Source organism: Podarcis bocagei, assembly GCF_964188305.1.
Source record: "Podarcis bocagei genome assembly, chromosome: 14".
Lineage (NCBI taxonomy): Eukaryota > Metazoa > Chordata > Lepidosauria > Squamata > Lacertidae > Podarcis > Podarcis bocagei.
Window position 1 is genome coordinate 3,418,093 of NC_138139.1, and position 20,761 is coordinate 3,438,853.

Below are 20,761 nucleotides of genomic sequence, written 5' to 3' on the forward strand. Positions count from 1 at the left end.
AATCCCTTCCACTCAGCACTACTCCAACAATATTCTAGACTCTGGTTAGCAAAGGGTGTTTCACTTGCAAACATAGCATCCACCTGGGGAGAGGACCCATAGCTCTTCATGGTCACATGAAGCTGCCTTAGGATGACCCAAACTTTTGGATCACCTGGTCCACTGCCTACCAGTCTGGCTGACACTAACTCTCTAGGGGGCATAGGTCTTCCCCAGTTCTGTTACCGGAAATCTATTGTGGAGCTGTCAAGGCATGTGCTGTACTCAGGCTACATGCTCCACTACTGAGCTATCACTTTTCACTTCCTTGGCATTGGCAGATAGAAGGTTCTCTACTAGCAAAGGCTGAGGTGGGTGATCTGCTTGAGAAAAATTAAGAGATGCTGCTGCTGCTGAACCAATGGATGGACCAAGGACCTGTAAGGCATTTTCAGGCGATGCTGAGGCATAACGTTGTAGAGAAGCCAGAGCAGAATGGAAGTGCATTGCTTTACATTTATTTGTCATATTTCTTTCATTAAAGCTTTTTTTAAATAAGAAAACCCACAGTGCTACTTACAGATCAATAAAAAAGGACAATCCTTGGCCTGTGACTTACAAACTAAAATATATGGCACAAAAGGAAAAAGATGAGGAGGAAAGATGTAAACAAGCAAACTCAGACCCCAGTTCTTAATGTTAAATGCAGGTGCTCCGGAGTTCAGATCAGATGACACTGGGCTAGACAGGCCAAAGGCCTGATTCACAATAAAGCAGCTTCCCATGTTGATCTGTGCTCTCACTCAGGTCCTGAATATTGATAATCGGGTTTGCACAGGATGGGTGGGCTGTGCCCTTTATTGTCCTAACTTGAATTGACAATAAACTCATGCCGGGTCAGAGCAAAGTACAGACTGAATAGTCGAAAGGAATGCTGACGGTGAATGGCCCAAGAGCCAGCCTCCCAGGGAAACTGCAGTGATACAGAAATTAGCCTTCATGGATGCCTGCACTTAGACTGTGGGAAGGGCTGTCAGGCTTGGAGCTTGTTTAGGACGATGGCTTGACATAAATGGCATGGTTTGCCCGCTGTAGAGCAAGTCCTCTTTCCCTTGCTTGCAAGGAGAGCTGGGTGCAAGGGCCCATTGGCACCATCTGGAAACGGGCAATGATGTTTGCACTCGAGGGGGCAGAGGATCTACAGTGTAATGGGAGACATGGAGTAGGGGCTTTGGGTTCTCTTAGTTTCTCAGTTTTCCAATCCTAAGATTGGTTCTCCACATTTCCACATCTATTTGTGATTGCTTTCTTTTTTAAGTCCTCATGCACATTTTTAAAATAAGAAAACATTTTTGCAACACTATTTTATAATAATGACATTATTTTTTATTATTTGTACCCTGCCCATTGGCCTGGGTTGCCCCGGCCACTCTCCACAGTTTCCAACACATAAAACATAATAAAACATCAAACATTAAAAACCTCCTGATACAAGGCTGCCTTCAGATGTCAGATGTCCTTCAGGCTGGACGTTGAGGGTGGAGGTGCTCCTTCAGGTATACAGGGCCAAAGCCGTTTAGGGCTTTAAAGGTCAGCATCAACACTTTGAATTGTGCTTGGAAATGTACTGGGAGCCAGTGTAGATCCTTTAGGACTGGCAGCCACCCCAAGTCACCAGTCTGGAAGCCACGTTCTGGATTAGTTGTAGTTTTCAAGTCACCTTCAAAGGTAGCCCCACGTAGAGCATGTTGCAGTAGTCCAAGCAGGAGATAACCAGAGCATGCACCACTCTGGCAAGACAGTGCACCCTTATTTGCCCTTATGCAGTGCAATCTCAGATGTTATTTTCACGAAATCATTATAATTATAATTATTACTACTAGTAGTATATTGCCCTTCATCCGAAGATCTCAGGACGCTTCACAGCATAATATCAGCACTTTTATGCACACTTTACCCTTGCATATGCATTTTTGGAATACATTTGTCTGCTGGGGAACTGCATTGCAAAATTTGGAGAAGTGCTAATTTTGAAGGATTGCTGTGTTTCAGCTCATGTATTGTTTGGGGAGCTAGTTAGCTTATAAGTGGGAACTGAATCCAATGTCTCTCTCACCTGGAGTGCATGTGCAGATGTCTGACCCCCCGCAATGCATCCTCCTCAGAAACAATTACAGAAATTTGATGCACATGTAGCACGTGTTATGCTTTCTTCCATGTGGTCTCACATCAGTAAAATATCCTCTGAAAATAGGACAAGCCAAGTTTCCGGGTGACAATAAATAATGGTTCTGCCTTATTTTGCACTAGCCAGACATCAACTGAAATACTATGTCCAATTCTCAACACTGCCCTTTAAGAAGGATGTGGATAAAGGAAGGAGATGAAGATGTTGGAAAACAAGTCCTGTGATGAATGGTTGAAGGGACTGGGAAAGTTTAGCTCAGAGAAGACTGTGAAAGGTGGGGTATTATCACCCTCTTCCATAAACCTGAAGGGGCTGTCACAGAGAAGAGAGGAATGATCTGCTCTCTGATCCATAATTCAGGACTAGATCTAATGAGGGCATATTTCAGTTGAACATTAAGAGAGGCTTCTTGACTGTAGGAGCAGTTTGCTATCTAGAGGAGTGGGGGAGCCTTCCCTGACTGGAGGCCGTCCAACAGGAGGTGGGTAGCCGTCTCCTGGGGATGTTTCATCTCTGAGTTTACTGTGCTGCGTAAGGAGATGACCTAAAACTAACCTACCCCTCTACTAAGAATGGGGGAGAAATTCAATTTGGTTCAGATTTTCAGAACAATATACAAACTGAAACACAGCCTTCAAAATGTGCACTTCTCTAAATTTTGTAATGTGGTGTTCCAACCTAATAATGTGTATAAAGGCATGCTTGTCTGATCCAAAACACCTACCCACCCCACTCACACATGAAAACAACGACCACCACAGCCAACCACAAATGAACAACCACAACCTAGGCCAACCCCAACCTCTCTCACCACCAAAGGAACACAAGTGAACAGCAAAGAACCGGCAAGAGCAACGCTGACACCAAACCCCACATATATTAAGTAAAATAGAAACATCGTCACCTGACCCCACCCCCACTCTTCTTTCTCCCCATCCACCTCTTTCCCCCTTTCCTTCCTAATGTCGCAACAAATGAAACCGATTTGTAAAAATGTTACATGGGGGAAAAAATATAAGAGAGGGACATTGCACACGCTTTTGTAAATCAAGAAAATCTTTAATAAAAAAATAAAGGCATGCTTGTTAGAGGAAGTGTACAAATATTACTTTAAAAATACAAAAAAGTGAATGCACAGGGGGGAATTGCTTGCAAGAATGTATACATCAGACAAAAATGCATTAAAAATGTGTACATCGGGAGAAATTTGCACTAAAATGCTGACAAATTTTCATGAGACTTCCTATTTGAAAAATCACAAACTGATGCAGACAAATGGAAACCTTAACTTAAGGTTGGAAAAATGAGAAATGGTACTGCAAAATGAATCCCTTCCCTTTGATGTGGGTCATCAGTGGCCTACCAGAAACTGGCCAGCTGTTGGCTGGGGATCACAGTGAACATTCTGTTTACAATTTTGTAAAGCGGAAGTGATTGCAACAGGTTTGTCTTTTTCAGCTTGGGCAGTTGAACTCCTTTGCATAGAGACTAGCCATATTTTCACAACATATACAAAATGATAATCAGTTTATTTAGGTATGGGATAGTCTTTGCCCACCAAGCAAAAATGAAATAATTTCACAGCACAACTCTTCTTTCTTGGCCCCACTCCAGGGAGAATTGCACGAGCAAAGAAAACAGTTTAATTTTGGCAGCAGATGAGTTTGCAATTCAGTCAGATGCCTGAAAAGAGCTACTGTTCCTCCCTGGGAATATTTTGTATGTAGGATCTTATATAAATCAGACATAGTCAAGGTGATAATGTGTCAGATTATTTTCTTTCTGTTCTAATGCCACCCCCACCCACCTCATTCTTGGCGGAAGTGAGGGGTGTTCGCTCAGAATGAATATTTCAACTCTACAAGAAACAAACACCAATATTTTAGAAGGAGGTATCCTCCTCTTTCATACAGGAGTGGCTGCCTCTTCTGAGGATATTTGCCATTTGTATAAATATGTGTGTGTGTGAATTACAGTTCTATTGCCTGATTAATTGGGAACACTTTTTCAGTTTAACAAACTGTTTTAAACCAGTTAACCTAACAGATGAACCAACAAGGGCTGCATCTCTGCACACTTGCATGGAAGCAGATCTTACTGAACACAGTGGGGTCATTTACCTCTAAGCAGATTTTCAAGTTTTTATTGTAAATGCTGCAGCCTGAAAAGAAATATATGCTGGTCACTTAGAAACAGCTAACAAATCTATTACTTGGCCATGCTGTAGATCTTCTCAAATTTCAGTCAGATCAATGGTTTGTTCTCTCTTAAATCACGTGACTTGAATCACCATCCTGGAGAGTTTGGTAGGTTTGCCTTTACATGCAAACTGAACCAAGTGCAACTGGTACTGGATTTTTTATAAAAAGTCCCTTTAAATTTGCAGATGGGGGTTAACAGGCCATAAAACTTCAAGTGGCGGCCTGGTGGGTTTGCCCCATTTGATTGCATCATGGGGGATCCTTCAACCCAGGATCGACCCTAATAGAACAATCAGCCAGCAATCAGGATTGGCTTATTCAGGATACATACCCAGTGTCTTCTGACCAAACTGCGGGAGGCAGTGGAAGACAGAAGTGCCTGGCATGCTCTGGTCCAGGGGGTCACAAAGAGTCGGACATGACTAAACGACTACACAACAACAACAACAACACCCAATGTCTACTTACATCTGTAATCAAAAGAAGTTGTCGCCATTTGCATCCAGAGGTGTTGTCCTATTGCTATTGGTACCCTCACCCCTCCAACCCCCATTGAACTGCACCCCAACTTGCTTCCCTTCTGTCTTGATCTCAGACATTCTCAAATTGTTTGATTTATTCATTTTCCAAGTTGACCTCCCTCACATCACTCCAGCAATACTCCTTCCTACCAACAACGATGCGGCTTCCTTCAACCAAGGAAACCGTCCCAGTTATACCAGTCTTATTCTTTTCCAGAAAAGCTCTTCATCCCACGGCTCCAATTCAAATGATTGCCTCTGAGATATGCTTTCTTCCTTTACCCTGTTGTGTATCTTACTCATTCAGACCAGGGCATTTTCTTGTTTTTGCAGACCCAACTTGGAGTTCCTACCTCCCAGACACCCCTGAGTTCAAGGAGAAATCCAACAGCTGCAAGTTCTCTCTGCACAGAAATCCTGTGAACAGAGAAATTCCACAGGAAGTTCCTTGTTATTCTGTTACAATAAAAAATACTGAACACCTTAAAGGTTCATTGATTTATTGTGGTAGATGTTTTAGTGGACTACAAAAAGCTTGTGCAGTTACTGTCTCCTACACACCCAAACACACACCTATGAGCTTTTAAGGTGCCAAAGAATTTTTTGTTGCTTTAGCAATTGTGGGTTTTTAAAAAACTTGCTGAATATAGTATTTCACCAGATGGGCTTCTCCTATGCTGTAGCATAATAGGGAATACCACACCAGGTAAAATTCTGCCTTCCTGTGCCTAGACAAAAGCTGTTACTGGGAGGATGGATGGTGACTAACAGACTGAGGTTGAATCCTGACAAGACAGAAATACTGTTTTTGGGGACAGGGGGCGGGCAGGTGTGGAGGACTCCCTGGTCCTGAATGGGGTAACTGGGCTCCTGAAGGACCAGGTGCGCAGGCTGGGAGTCATTCTGGACTCATAGCTGTCCATGGAGGCGCAGGTCAATTCTGTGTCCAGGGCGACTGTCTACCAGCTCCATCTGGTACACAGGATGAGACCTTCCCTGCCCGCAGACTGTCTTGCCACAGTGGTGCATGCTCTAGTTATCTCCTGCTTGGACTCCTGCAACACGCTCTATGTGGGGCTACCTTTGAAGGTGACTCAGAATGCGGCTGCTAGACTGGTGACCAGGAGTAACACCAGTCTTGAAGGATCTTCATTGGCTCCTGGTTCATTTCTAAGTACAATTCAAAATGTTGGTGCTGATCTTTAAAGCCCTAAACAGCCTGGGGCCTGTCTATCTGAAGGAGCGTCTCCACCCCCATCATTCAGCCCAGACACTGAGGTCCATCTCTGAGGTCCTTCAGGCAGCTCTCTCACTGTGAGAAGAGATGTTACAGAGAACCAGGCAGAGGGCCTTCTGGGCAGTGGTGCCCTTCCTGTGGAACGCCCTCCTTGCAGATGTCAAGGAGATGAAAAACTACAACTTTTAGAAGACATTGGAAGGCAGCCCTGTATTGGGAAGTTTTTAATGTCTGATGCTTTATTATGTTTTATACATTCTGTAAGCCACATAGAATGTCTGGGGAAACCCAGCCAGATGGGCGGGGTATAAATAATAAAATTGTTGTTGTTGTTGTTGTTGTTGTTGTTGTTGTTGTTGCAGAGCAAGGAATGTTCATAACAAATGGGGAAAATTGGGAATTAAGATGAAATGGGATAAAAAAATAGTGACTGTGGTATTCACAAAAAAAGCAGAACCAGATTAAGTACTTTGGAGAAAGGCAGTTGTGAAGGGACCCAGAGTTATAAATCCAGTTCTGCTTCCCCAGTTCTGAATGTGGGCAGTTAAAGGACTCATTCACCCAAATATTCCCATGCATACAGAAATATTAAAGGCTTTTTTAAAAGAAATGGAAAGAGAACTTAATATACTAAAATACAATCCCCTGAGGGGCTTTGGGGTAGAGTTGCCAACATTTCAACCAGCCCCTGCTCCTGTACCTCTAACTGCAACATGATCTGCAGGCTGCAGCTGGTGGCAACATTCTAATCTCCATGCTGCAAAAAGCAGCCTTTGCCAATTCCTGCAGATTGGAAGGCAGTTAAAAGACACAAGAGCAGGCACCAGGCTATTTTCCTGGGCTGTTGGCAACCTGATTACGGGGGCAGAATTTCCCACAGAAGCCTGACTAACCTTGCTGTGCCTTGGGGTGGGAAGTGCTGGCTAAACTGACTTTGCTGTGAGGGCTCCAATTACTTACAGTTTTATTGAACTAATGAGGGGTTTCTGGCCATCAGCTATGAGAAATCTGGTGTACCTTAAAGCCACAAGCAATGGGAGGGGGCCCTTAGTGCTGGGCTTCAAAATGCCCTGCTTGGCTTTGGGTACATAATTGCTAAAATAATCTTTGTTTCCCTGTGTATGGACAACATTGGATGCAAATGCAATGCATTTTACTTTTTAGCAAAAAAGAAAGGAGAAAAGGTTTGGAAGCGTCTGGTGCTCTGCAAAAACTTTTTGCAGGGGTGGTGGTTGTGCCATGTGTCTGATTCGTGTGTCATAAGGCTGAAGCCTCTTGTAAAAAAAAGGGTGCACGATCAAAGCTTTCAGAGAGCTGGAATGCTGGGCTGAGACAACAGTTATGGAATGTGGGGTGGTTAAAAGGGGCAGATTAAAGTGAGCTATAATTTAACATGCTTCGTCGCACAGCTAAATTACACAGGCGGTGCCACTCTTGTTTATTCTGACAAGGGAAAGCAGGATTTGCAGTCTTTCTATACCACTTCTGCTAGAAAGTTTCAGGCGCAGCCCTTGATAGGGCCAGTTTCATTGTGAGGAGAGAAGCTTGGAGAATTCTGTAGATACTGCGAGAGACATATGTGTGCAGTGTCATGCTAATCTGGCAACTACTCTATTCCAAACTTAAAAATGGAAAGCAAAATGCTGGTGGTCAACAAAAGACTCTCTCAAGGCAAATCTAAAACAATGTAGGATAAACACTGACAACTGGGAAACACTGGCCTGCGAGCGCTCCACTTGGAGAACAGCCTTTACCAAAGGTGTCATGGGCTTTGAAGACACTCAAACTCAGGACACAAGGGAGAAACGTGCTAAGAGGAAGGCATGTTTGGCAAACCCTCACCGTGATCAACTCCCGCTTGGAAACCTATGACCCCACTGTGGAAGGATGTGTGGATCCAGAATTGGCCTCCACAGTCACTTTCAGACTCACTGTTAAGACCGTGTACATGGAAGACAATCTTACTTGGCTTTGAGGGATCGCCAAAGAAGAAGAAGATTGGAAAATGTTTGCAGAAAACTTAAAAACTCAGTGTAAACATATTAAAACGCAAATAGGATTGGAGTAAGAATAGCATAATTTTTGAGGGAACCATGGAAGGAGGGAGGGGAAGTCATAGGTGGATTGATTGATTGATTGATTGATAAATTTGAAATGTTGCTGAATTGTTTATTTGTTTTAAAATATATAGAAGAAGAACACTCAGGCATCCCCCCATCCCCAAAGCAAAAAGCATGCAGTCAAAGAAGCTTCACGCTAGCCAGCAACAGCAAACAGCTGAATCTCTTTCTTTTGCAGGTTGATGTGGGAGCAGACAGTCCTTCAGGGTCTGAAGCTGCGTAGTGCTTAGGAGGTCAGCACAAATACTTCAAATTGTGATTGGAAGTGGCCCACACGATAGGTATACCTCCCTAGTGCAGGCTTCCTCAACCTCGGCCCTCCATATGTTTTGAGACTACAATTCCCATCATCCCTCACCACTGGTCCTGTTAGATAGGGATCATGGGAGTTGTAGGCCAAAAACATCTGGAGGGCTGAGGTTGAGGAAGCCTGCCCTAGTGGCTCACTGCATGGCTATGTTTGGAGCTGACTGCAGGGTTGAGAGTATGTGCTTGCTTGGGAGCGATTGTGTCAGTGGCTAATTTCAATTTTCCATTCCATAGCAAAACCAGGCCTTCAATGTGATGTTCAAAAGGGCATCAGCTTCAATCAGTCCCTGAGGGTGTGCCATCCTATAGGACCATTACCCTTACAGGGGACAACTGCTGCTACCACTCCACAAGGGAATGGTCCATTACAAGGGAGGTATTGTACCTCCCTTACCTTCGGATTATCCCTCACATCACTTGGACCCCTCAATGTCCGTGCAATGACATTTTGAGACAGTCCCATGGTTGTCAAAGAGGCTATAAAGAATCTTACTGGCCCAAAGGCAGCCTCTGTGTGCATGTTGGAGTCACCCAGAACTATCATCCTGGGGTCCCCAAACACCATGCCAGAGACCCCCTCAGAAAGGGATGCCAATGGGCAATAGGGTGGCTGACAGACCACCAGCACCCCCAATTTATCTCTCTGGTCCAACACCAGGCATGGACCCTCAAAGCCCAACTCCCTGGGGGTGGGAGGAAGAGAAGGGAAGGAGGAAAAAGGAGGCTGCAGTTATTCAGCGAAGGGCATTCAAAACTGAACGAAAATGTGCCAAAACCCTCCTTGGCTTACAGAACATACCAGCTGCTCCTTGCTAATCTGTGGCTGATCCTTCAAGAGAATTACAAAGAGACTCAGCCAGCAGCCTGGGCCCAGGATATTGGCAGGAACTGGGAAACAAGCTCAACATAAAAAAAACAAACAAAGGACATATTGAGAGCCCAGTCCCTTGGGGTGTTCTTCTGTACAGACCTACTGGAAGTTGTTGCACAACTCCCATTTATTTCAATGGGGCTTACTCAGAGGAAATTTCAGGTGGATCGAGGCTTTGTGCAGCAATTCACAGAGCACAACTGCCATGTAATGTCAGTTCATTTCAATAGGGCTTCTCTGGAGTGCAGGAGCAAGCCTCAGAGGAAAGAGTTAGCTGCACAAGAGCTGTGCTTGCTAAAGTATCCAGTACTGGCTCAGCCTTGCCATTCACGGAAGGGCCTTAACTCAGGGGACAGCAGGGGACAGCATCTTCCTTGCAGGCAGAAGGTCCTGTGTTCAATCTTTGGTGTCTGCAGGTTGGGCTGAGAGAGACTCCTTGCCGAAAACCCTAGAGAACCACAGCAGCCAGGCTATAAGATGGACCAATGGCCTGGCTTAGCAAAAGGCAGATTCCTAACTTCCTGTATGGCCACAGCAAGAAGAAGAAGAGTTTGGATTTGGATTTTGCTTTATCACTATCCAAAGGAGTCTCAAAGTGGCTAACATTCTCCTTTCCCTTCTTCCCCCACAACAAACACTCTGTGAGGTGTTTGGAGAACAGGCGAAGTCCCGGCAGACTGGAGGAGGGCAAATGTTGTCCCTATTTTCAAAAAGGGGAAAAGAGAGGACCCAAATAATTACCGCCCAGTCAGTCTGACATCAATACCAGGGAAGAGTCTGGAGCAGATCATTAAGCAAACAGTCTGTGAGACCTAGAAAGGAATGCTGTGATCACCAATAGTCAGCATGGATTTCTGAAAAAATAAGTCATGTCAGACTAACCTGATCTCGTTTTTTGACAGAATTACAAGCCTGGTAGATGAAGGGAACGCAGTGGATGTAGCCTACCTTGATTTCAGCAAGGCATTTGACAAGGTGCCCCATGATATTCTTGTAAAGAAGCTGGTAAAATGCGGTCTTGACTATGCTACCACTCAGTGGATTTGTAACTGGCTGACTGACCGAACCCAAAGGGTGCTCATCAATGGTTCCTCTTCATCCTGGAGAAGAGTGACTAGTGGGGTGCCACAGGGTTCTGTCTTGGGCCCGGTCTTATTCAACATCTTTATCAACGACTTGGATGATGGACTCAAGGGCATCCTGATCAAATTTGCAGATGACACCAAACTGGGAGGGGTGGCTAACACCCCAGAGGACAGGATCACACTTCAAAACGACCTTGACAAATTAGAGAACTGGGCAAAAACAAACAAGATGAATTTTAACAGGGAGAAATGTAAAGTATTGCACTTGGGCAAAAAAAATGAGAGGCACAAATACAAGATGGGTGACACCTGGCTTGAGAGCAGTACATGTGAAAAGGATCTAGGAGTCTTGGTTGACCACAAACTTGACATGAGCCAACAGTGTGACGCGGCAGCTAAAAAAAGCCAATGCAATTCTGGGCTGCATCAATAGGCGTATAGCATCTAGATCAAGGGAAGTAATAGTGCCACTGTATTCTGCTCTGGTCAGACCTCACCTGGAGTACTGTGTCCAGTTCTGGGCACCACAATTCAAGAAGGACACTGACAAACTGGAACGTGTCCAGAGGAGGGCAACCAAAATGGTCAAAGGCCTGGAAACGATGCCTTATGAGGAACGGCTAAGGGAGCTGGGCATGTTTAGCCTGGAGAAGAGGAGGTTAAGGGGTGATATGATAGCCATGTTCAAATATATAAAAGGATGTCACATAGAGGAGGGAGAAAGGTTGTTTTCTGCTGCTCCAGAGAAGCGGACACGGAGCAGTGGATCCAAACTACAAGAAAGAAGATTCCACCTAAACATTAGGAAGAACTTCCTGACAGTAAGAGCTGTTTGACAGTGGAATTAGCTGCCAAGGAGTGTGGTGGAGTCTCCTTTGGAGGTCTTTAAGCAGAGGCTTGACAACCATATGTCAGGAGTGCTCTGGTGGTGTTTCCTGCTTGGCAGGGGGTTGGACTCGATGGCCCTTGTGGTCTCTTCCAACTCTATGTTTCTATGATTCTATGATTCTAGGTGAGTGGGGCTGAGAGACTTCAGAGAAGTGTGACTGGCCCAAGGTCACCCAGTAGCTGCATGTGGAGGAGCGGAGACACGAACCTGGTTCCCCAGATTACAAGACTACCGCTCTTAACCACTACACCACACTGACTCCCAAGGCAGTTGTTCAGAGGAAAGTTGCTGAGGTGGGACATGGCCCTCTGGCCATTCTCACCTTCCTGAGTCGGCAATTGTGTGCTTTGTTGCTGACCTGGGCTGGCCTTCTCCTAGGGGGTTGAGAAGAATCTGGTTTAGAAATCAGCAAGCTATAGATGATGCTACAATACTGTACACATTTGCCATCTCTGAAGATGGGTAGGGAAGTGAGGGTCAGCGTGGTGCAGCAGTTAAAGTGCTGAACTAGAACAACTAGGTTCATTGTTCAGCTTTGAAGCTCACTAAGCAATCTTTCAATCTAGCCTGCCTCACAGGGTTGTTGTTGTTTTTTAATAATTTTTTTTCAAAACCTTTCATCATACATTACCATAAAAAACAAACTAACAAAAACAAAAAAGAGAAAAAGAAGAATACAAAGTCCTCTTTCACAGATAGATCTTAACTTGTCCTACCCAGAAAGAGCTGGACCTTCCCAACTCTCACTTGGGACCTTCCCTTTCTTCTTCCAGCCTCCTACCTGGGGAGATTTTCCCTTCCCTGCCTCTCATACAGGGTCCTTCACCAACCATTGGTGACCTCCATCTGTATTCAAACCCCTCATTAACCCTGAGTAGAGGATAACAAACACATAAAGAAATAGCAAAGCAGAAGAAAAAAATAATAACAAAGAGGTAAATATATTAAAGGAATAAAAATAAGGAATAATTAAAAGTAAAAAGGACTTCCAACTATCCACCTGTCAGTCATATATATGAGCATACTCCAAAATATTCAAATATTCACTCCAGGGTGAATTCACTATCAAGCTGTTGCTTCCTCTGCTAGGCGATGCTTTTCCAGTCTTCGTCTGGGCATCTCAAGTTCATTCATTTTTCCTTTCAGATAAGCAGTCCAAAAGTGCTTCTCTGATCATTATTATGAATAAAGGTAAACAATACTCTTCCTCCAGACCAACATAACAACTTTCCCTCCAATATTAAGAAACAGTCCTTGGTCATCAATCCCTGAATAATTTTTTTGCGGTATATCTAAGACAATGGTCCATAGTTATTTACTTATTGTAAAATCATTAATTCACACCCATTCCTGTTGAGCATGGTTTCCCATTCCTTTTCTGTTATTTAAAAAATGGTTTCTATTTCCTCCTTTTCCATTCTTTTTCCAGCAGCGGAAATAGGCAGAGTCACAACCATTGATAGTGATACAGACAAAAGGTTTGGAGTAGATCTGTTCAATCAAATGCAAAAATCTACTTCCAAACCTCATTCTTAATAGAAGCTATTTAAGACAAATCCATTCAATGCAATCAAATGCCTTGACAGCATCTAAGGAAATTAAAGTGGTAGGGGCATTAGAGATATGTGTCTTGTGAATTATATTAATAACCCGCATTGCATCAGCAATATTCCTTTGAGGAATAAAGCCTGTCTGATTGTGAGCAATATAAGACAATATTTTGGCATCCGTATTCAATAACACTATAGGGCAATATGATCCCATCCTCGTGGGATCTGAGTTGGGTTTTGGGATCATTACAATTCTTGAAAACTTCAATGGGTGGCGCAAAACCCCCATGCATTAAATAGAACAGTTAAGTGGGGAATTAGTATATCACTAGCTGACAAAGGTCTGTATAGTTAAAGCTATGGTTTTCCCAGTAATGATGTATGAAAGTGAGAGCTGGACCATAAAGAAGGCTGATCGCCAAAGAATTGATGCTTTTGAATTATGGTGCTGGAGGAGACTCTTGAGAGTCCCATGGACTGCAAGAAGATCAAACCGATCCATTCTTAAGGAAATCAGCCCTGAGTGCTCACTGGAAGGACAGATCGTGAAGCTGAGGCTCCAAGACTTTGACCACCTCATGAGAAGAGAAGACTCCCTGGAAAAGACCCTGATGTTGGGAAAGATTGAGGACACAAGGAGAAGGGGATGACAGAGGACGAGATGGTTGGACAGTGTTCTCGAAACTACGAACATGAGTTTGACCAAGCTGCAGGAGGCAGTGGAAAACAGGAGTGCCTGGTGTGCTCTGGTCCATGGGGTCATGAAGAGTTGGACATGACTAAATGACTAAACAACAATAATAGGCTTTATAAAAGTCCCCTGTAAGCCCATCGGGTCCTGAGGACTTACCCTTTTTCAGTCTTTTAATTGCTTCCTGAATTTCTGTTTTGGAGATTGTGCTATTTAAAAAGTTTCTATGGTCATCAATCAAGGTTGGAAGTCCAGTTCATGAGATCCATCTGGAGATGGATTTGTGGAAGTATATAGGCTTTGAAAAAAATGTTAGAATTCCCTGCTGGTGGTGTGTCATAACAAGCTGAGCCTTTGGTGTCCTTATGCACTGGATCAATTAGACAATTTTCTTTCTTTTTATTGCATGTGCCAGTAGTTTAGATGCTTTATTCCTGAACTCATAATATGAGTTTCTGGGAAAAGCAAGAGCTTGCAGTGTTCTATCTGTCTCCACGGATTGGTGCTCATTTCTCTTGGCTTGTAGTAATTTGAAAGAACTGTAGTCGCCTTTAGATGAATAAGAAATTTCCAGATCTCATATTTCCGTATGTAATCAAGAAAAAACAATTTCACTTTCTTTTCTTTTCCTGCTGGATTGCCTTATGAATTGGCCTCTGATAACTGGGTTCATGGCATCCCACAGGGTAGAGATTTTAGTGTTTGGGGCTGCATTTCTAGGAAATAAAACTTTAGTACTTGATGTAGACTTTATTTAGCTGAGTTATCTGTTAGTAAGAGGAAATCAAAAGTCCAGTGGAGTGGCCTTGGGGTGAGTCCATAGCTAAGGAGTTGGCGATTGGAGCATGGTTTGAAACTAAAATGATTTCTATATATGTTTTTGTCACTTTACACCAGAGATCTTTGGATATGTAGTTGAAATGGGCCATAGATCCATACCTCTAGGACTGGAATGTAAATTCCATATCAGTGGGATGGTCCAGCTGCCAGGTGTCACATAGATTTTTAATAAGGGCTTCACCGGCCTTTAGTGTGCTGGTCCCGTGGGCTAACTGCAAGGCAAGGTCCGAGGTGCAGTATGGAGGCAGACCGTAAAAGTTGAAGCTGGATGCAGGGCAGATAGTCAGGTGAGGGCAGGAGCTCCGGCAGGATAGCAGGACAGGGTTCAGGAAGGAACTGTCAACCAACAAAGTTGATCCTGCACCTTGGGACTGGGGCTGGCTGGCTTTTATCTGCCCTGAGGCAGGTAACTCGCCTCTCCTGGCCTGGAAGCGAGCACTCCTCCTGCGGGAACTTAGTTCCCTCCGCCTCTCTGCCCTGAGCCTCTGCAGCTCAGGAGAGGCTGGAGGGTTACCAGACCCAGGGGCAACCTTAGCTTCCCCTGACGGGGCTGAGAGTGGAGCACCTGAAGGCAATGGGTCCTCCACCCCCTCAGGAGCCAGAGCAGACTCAGCTGGTGCCTGCACCTGAGGATCCAGCACAGGTGAGGACCCTTCAGGCTCATGCCCCAGCCCCAGGTCAGCTGGTTGGGGAGGCGGGGAATCCTGTGCAGGCTGGGATTCTTCAGGTTCAGCATCCGAATCCGAATCCCAGGCCATCACATTTAGGGATCTAGAAGAGGAGTCTTTATGGTCAAGCACTGGATCTAAACATTCATTCAGGGGGCATAGAAGCATCTTATAGTTAGTTTCTTGGGCCCTAGTGAACCTTTCAATAAAAGGTATCTACCCTTTGGGTCTGCCATGTAGTTCTGAATAGTAAATGCACATTTTTTTGCAATCAATATAGCCACACCCCTTGCTGAGGAAGATCCTGGATCAAAGGTTTGATCTCCTAACCATTTGCCCTTTAAAAGAGTAGGTAGATGTTTCACCTCTTTTTGGTGTGTCTCGTATATCAGGATTATGTGTGGATGTTCCTTTTTCAGAAGTGCCTCTACTCTGGAACGCTTCATGATGGAATTCCATCAAGAAGACCCCATCAAGGAACAAAGTCTGCTTTTGAGGCAGGACTGACTTGACCCTTTTATGGACTTTTATGGGCATTGAACTAGCAAATGATCAAGCTCCCCAAATGGCCTCACAAAACTTTGTTGGGTAAAGTGTGCCTAAAAATGCATATATTAGTGAAAATAACATACACAAATTCATTACTTTGTGTATGTATGCAGGAAAAAGCTGCTTTGCAAAAATGTTATATATGGGGGAGTTGCATAAATAATTTGCATATTAGGAGAAATTTGTACTAAAACGCTGACAGATTTTCATGGTAAGACTTTGTTTCAAAATTTGCAAGTTGGTGTGGAAATGTGGAGGATGGAACCTAGAGTGAGAAACTGAGAGCTCTCAGACTGACAGATTCAACCACCCCCTGCACTCATCATAAGAGGTCACCTTTGCTGTTAAAATCAGCCCCTGCTTCTGCCTTTCTACGTAATTGTGGTGGCGGTCACAAAATTTTAGCCCCCATTTGATCTGTAGGATCAGACTGCTAAAGAAACTTGGACACTCTGATATTTGGGGTTAACCTTTGTTTCCGACTTTTTGACTTTTTGACACTTGACCTAGAGTGCTTAGTAATCTAAAAATGAAGAAAGTATATTCCCATATCTATATCTCTCTGTATCTCATATCATTGCACTTTTTTAAAATATAAAAAATGTGAACTAACTAAGATGGCAGGGTGGGCAGACAGAGGGATGTAAACATTGTGCTGGCAAATTGTTCAGGGCTTAGGAACTTCTGCTTGCTTTCACTGGTGCTGGAGGGGTTTTTCCTTATTTTTTTATCCATACAGCTATTAATCACATGAAAGCAGATATTTCAGGATATTAATCCACACCAGCTGTTGCATCTTTTACTGTGCTATTATCAGAGATTAATCTTTTGTACAGAGAGGCCACCTTTTTGTGCTGATTCCAAGTGAACATGCAAAACAGCTGTTTTAAAGTCCTTCTTGGATGGAAGGTGATGGAAGCCTTGCCAAATGGTCAGGGCTTCGTGTGCCCATAGCTCCAGTGGTCAGGTGCCTTCCGGTGAGCACAAGGTCCTAGGTTCCATTCAGAGTTTACCTCCAGCTATAGAATATTAGGCTAGACATGCCTGCCTCAGTCTGGCTCTGCCCACCCCCTCCTAAAGAGCCACCCACTGCCACTTGGCAAAGATGGTGCTTGCTAGATGGTCAAATTTCTCTGAGGCACAATTCATGGGTTTAAGTACCAAGGTGATTTAATTTTGAATGACATTGAAAATGAATGCTAAAAACTCAGAACTCTGCATCATATCATTATATCTGCATCTAGATATAATCCATTTCCATCAATATTTAAGCACTCAAATTAGGTAGGGGTAGGTTCCCTGTTTATCTCCTTGTGTCCCCTCCCTGTTGTGTAAAGGGTTGTCCTAAGTACCGGTAACTCACTGCTTTCCAGTTAACTGAGATGGGTAAGAGAGTTCTCACACCCCATTGCCCCCAAACATATTGCAAGGCTTTTCCTTGCTTCCCTTCAGCTACTCAGCTGTCCACCCTCAGCTGGCCAAGGTACACTGTTCAGATGACCATGTGTACCTATGTGCACATCTCAGATGGGAGCACTTTGAGGGGGTTGGGTAGGAGGTGAGGGCTGTATCCACCCTCCAAGGCAAAGGTTTGAGGACAAGGCTCGATAAATGCAGCAGCTCTGCCTACTCCTGACTGGATGACACAACACAAGGTCCCAGATCAATATTCCCATGAAATGCCTCCTTGCTGAAAGCAGGAAATCAACTGTGCTCCCTGGCATGGTTCCACTGGGGTTCCTTCCAGTCACAAAGGCAGCTGTGAGGAGAGGAAGAGCAGCAGCAAAGCTTCCTGTAGATACAGACAATGGCTATCAGCTTTGCTCTCTCACCCAGCCCAGTAATTTATTGCAGGAGTGAGAATTTCAGTGTGCACAAAATTCCCCACGAACAAAGATTCCCCCATTTGTTTCAATGAAGTGGGTAGCTCTATAGGTTTAGAGGGCTTTATGCATTGCATTATTATTATTATTATTATTATTATTATTATTATTATTATTATTATTATTAAAATAGCTCTGAAATAGTTTGCAGTAGCTTCAACTTTAAAGAAAAACCAATAAAATAATACAGAAAAACAGAGAGACAATAAAATTAGTAGCCACCAATTCCTCATTCCTTGCACGTCCAGCGGAGCACACGTGGAGCTCAGTTTCATAACACAAAGCTGTGGCCAGAAGGAAGAGCCATCACCTTCAGAGCCCACTTAACAGGTCCAAATCCTAACCTTGGCATGATATAGCAACACAACACCATTGTCCTGTTTTGTATGTCTCTACTGCAATGCCTGCTACCAAGTCTGCCCATCAGCTTGACTTAGCTCATTGTGGGAGCCCTTGCTCTCCCTCTAGGATCACTCGGAAATTTTACCGGCTTACCTTCTGGGATCCTGATGCCGAGCCCTTCAGCGAAGTGCGTTTGAAGGAGCCGCTCATCCTCCGGAGGGAGCCACTGAACTTCCCTCCAAGGCCCTTTTTGGTACCCTGCCCTTTGCCTTCCATGCACAGCCTAGACCCCAGCTGTCAAGGCCAGGCCGGGTTTCCTTCAGGCGCATTCCATGCAGTGGTCCACGGAAGCCAAGGGCTGGCAAAAGCCCATTTGAGGGAGTAGGAAAAGGGACATGCCTGCCTCAGTCTGAAGACAGAGCGACCCACAGGAGGCAAGTGGGGAAATGAGCAAATGGACTGGCACAAACAGCTCTCCCCCCGCCTCCCCCAGCCTCGCTATAATCAGGCTTAATGCACACAGTTCTTGCAAGCGATGGTTTCTAATGGATGGAGATTTAATAAATGGTGATTGAAGGTAAATCTACTTTAGAAAGCAGCAGACCCAAAAGGTTTTTTATTCACATAAAGCACAGAGCGAATGGATGGAAATCTTTCTGGCTTGCCAAACAGAAAGGAAATGGAAAAGAGCAGATGGGATGCAAAGGACTGGAAGCTTGGTGGGATGCAGCAGACAGGTGATGAGGAAAGGCTCCAGAAAGGGGATTTGGAGGTAGCAGGGAGCTTGCAACAGCCGGCCCTCTGAGCAATTTATTTGGTATGGCTTGCAAGCTCAAATTCCAAGAAAGCAAATGTTCGGTTAAAGATAATGCAAGTATCTGGCCCTCAGGGTTTGCTTCTGATAGCAAATATGCTAATGAATCCAAAGGCAGGTAGTTAGTGCAGAATGTTTTTCACTCTTGTAAAGTTTAAATTCATATTTTGCAATTTATGGAGGTCTGATACATGGCTGTTTCTTTTTAACATTCGAAAGTAAGAATTGCAGTATATGGCTCTAATAAAAGATGCGTGTCTATTTGTACCATGACTTCTCTTACGAGCTACAAGTAGTTTTACTGAAGGTTCAAAACTGAAAGCAAAGGGCTTTGGGGGATAATAATAGCTGAAACGTATAATTTAAAATAAGTTTTGAGAGAAGGTGAAGCATTGCTGAATAAAATTCTGAAATGGGAATACAGAGAAGGGAGATGTGAGGAGGTCGATGAAACAAGTAAAAGAAAGATAAAGTTATTGAACATTGGATGTGTGTTTTAATGCTATTGTGTGTTTTTATGTTGCATTGCTGTATTGTTTTCTATGCTTTTTCTTTATTGTAATTTGTTTTTGTTGCTTTCCTTTTTTCTTTTTTCTGTAACTTTTAAACCTTTAATAAATATCATTAAAAAAAACAAAAAACTGAAAACAAAGGGCTTTGGGGGAAATCGCCCAGCCCCCCACCACAACGCTGTCTCCATTATTCACACACACACACACACACACACACACACACACACACACACACACACACCATCCTGTTCTCCCTGCTTCCTAGACACATCTTATACATATATATTTTTTGAACTGCATTATTTTTTAAAGCATGTGTCAATATTACATTGAATTTATGTTTATTTTAAAAATACATTGGTTGCATGGAAACCTCTGTGTAGCAAGCATCTAAGTCTAATAAATAATAACAGCATTTGTCCTCCCAATTGGCCATGAGGTTTCTCTTTGCCGCCAAACACACTGAATGGAAACGAAAAAATTCCTCCGCCACCTTCCTTAAGAGATGAAATTCCTGGTCTGGGAATGGAGCTGTGAGGGACGTCCTTCTGATCTTCCCAACTAAAATGCTTTGGAAAGCAGCTCCACCAAAAGATTAACATCAAAGGGTAAATAAACTTTCTACTGTCTCTTTACAAGACTAATTAAGATAAATAACCATGTGTACCAACAGGAGAGCTGCTGAAGGAAGAAAAGTGGCAGAAGCTGGGGCGGGAAACACGGCTCATACAAAAGAAGCAGCAGCAGCAGCAGCTCGGAGGCTACCAAGCATAAACAGGCAGACCCAAATACAGCTATTTTACCAAATATCCTAGCCCAGCTTCAAACCCTAAACCATATACAAGTCCAGTTGAAAACTCTAATAATGAGTTTTGTAGAGTAACAAATTGGCGAACTGTGACGGCAGATTGGGCTCATTTGAGACATTTTTAATCCTCTCACAGTATTCTTCATTGTCGCCTTAACAATTTAGATTCTCAGCAAAGATGAAAGAACCTGAAAATTTCAGCCTTGAAAACTAGTCAAGCCAAATAGATCTGGCAGACCACCTGCAACAGGTATTCAAAGAGGTGTTCTCTCTGCCCGTTCAAAGTCAATTTGGCATAGAACACGTTTTCAAAAGCCCAGTGAAAGGGCGAAGGATGGAGGCTCCCTCAAATACAGTAATTGTCAAGTTAGTGTGTGTTCAAGTTAGAGATAGAGATGAGTTTTTACGCAAATTCCACCAAAAATCAAAAGAATATTTCTCTCTCCAGACTTCTCCAAGGATGTGATTCAAGCATGCTCTAAAAAGCACTTGCTAAGGCAAAGAACATGAAATACTACATTCAGTTCCCGGCAAAGTTTTGTATTCAATATTCAGGTCAAACTCACAAACGTGACCAGCCGGATTTTGCAGAGGCATTCCTCACTAAAATCGGTGAACACCCTGGAACCGAAGCTTAACTAACTACAGAGGAGACACTGTTGAAGGTATTATTTTGCCAGTCTGGGTGCTCCGCCAAGAGATTG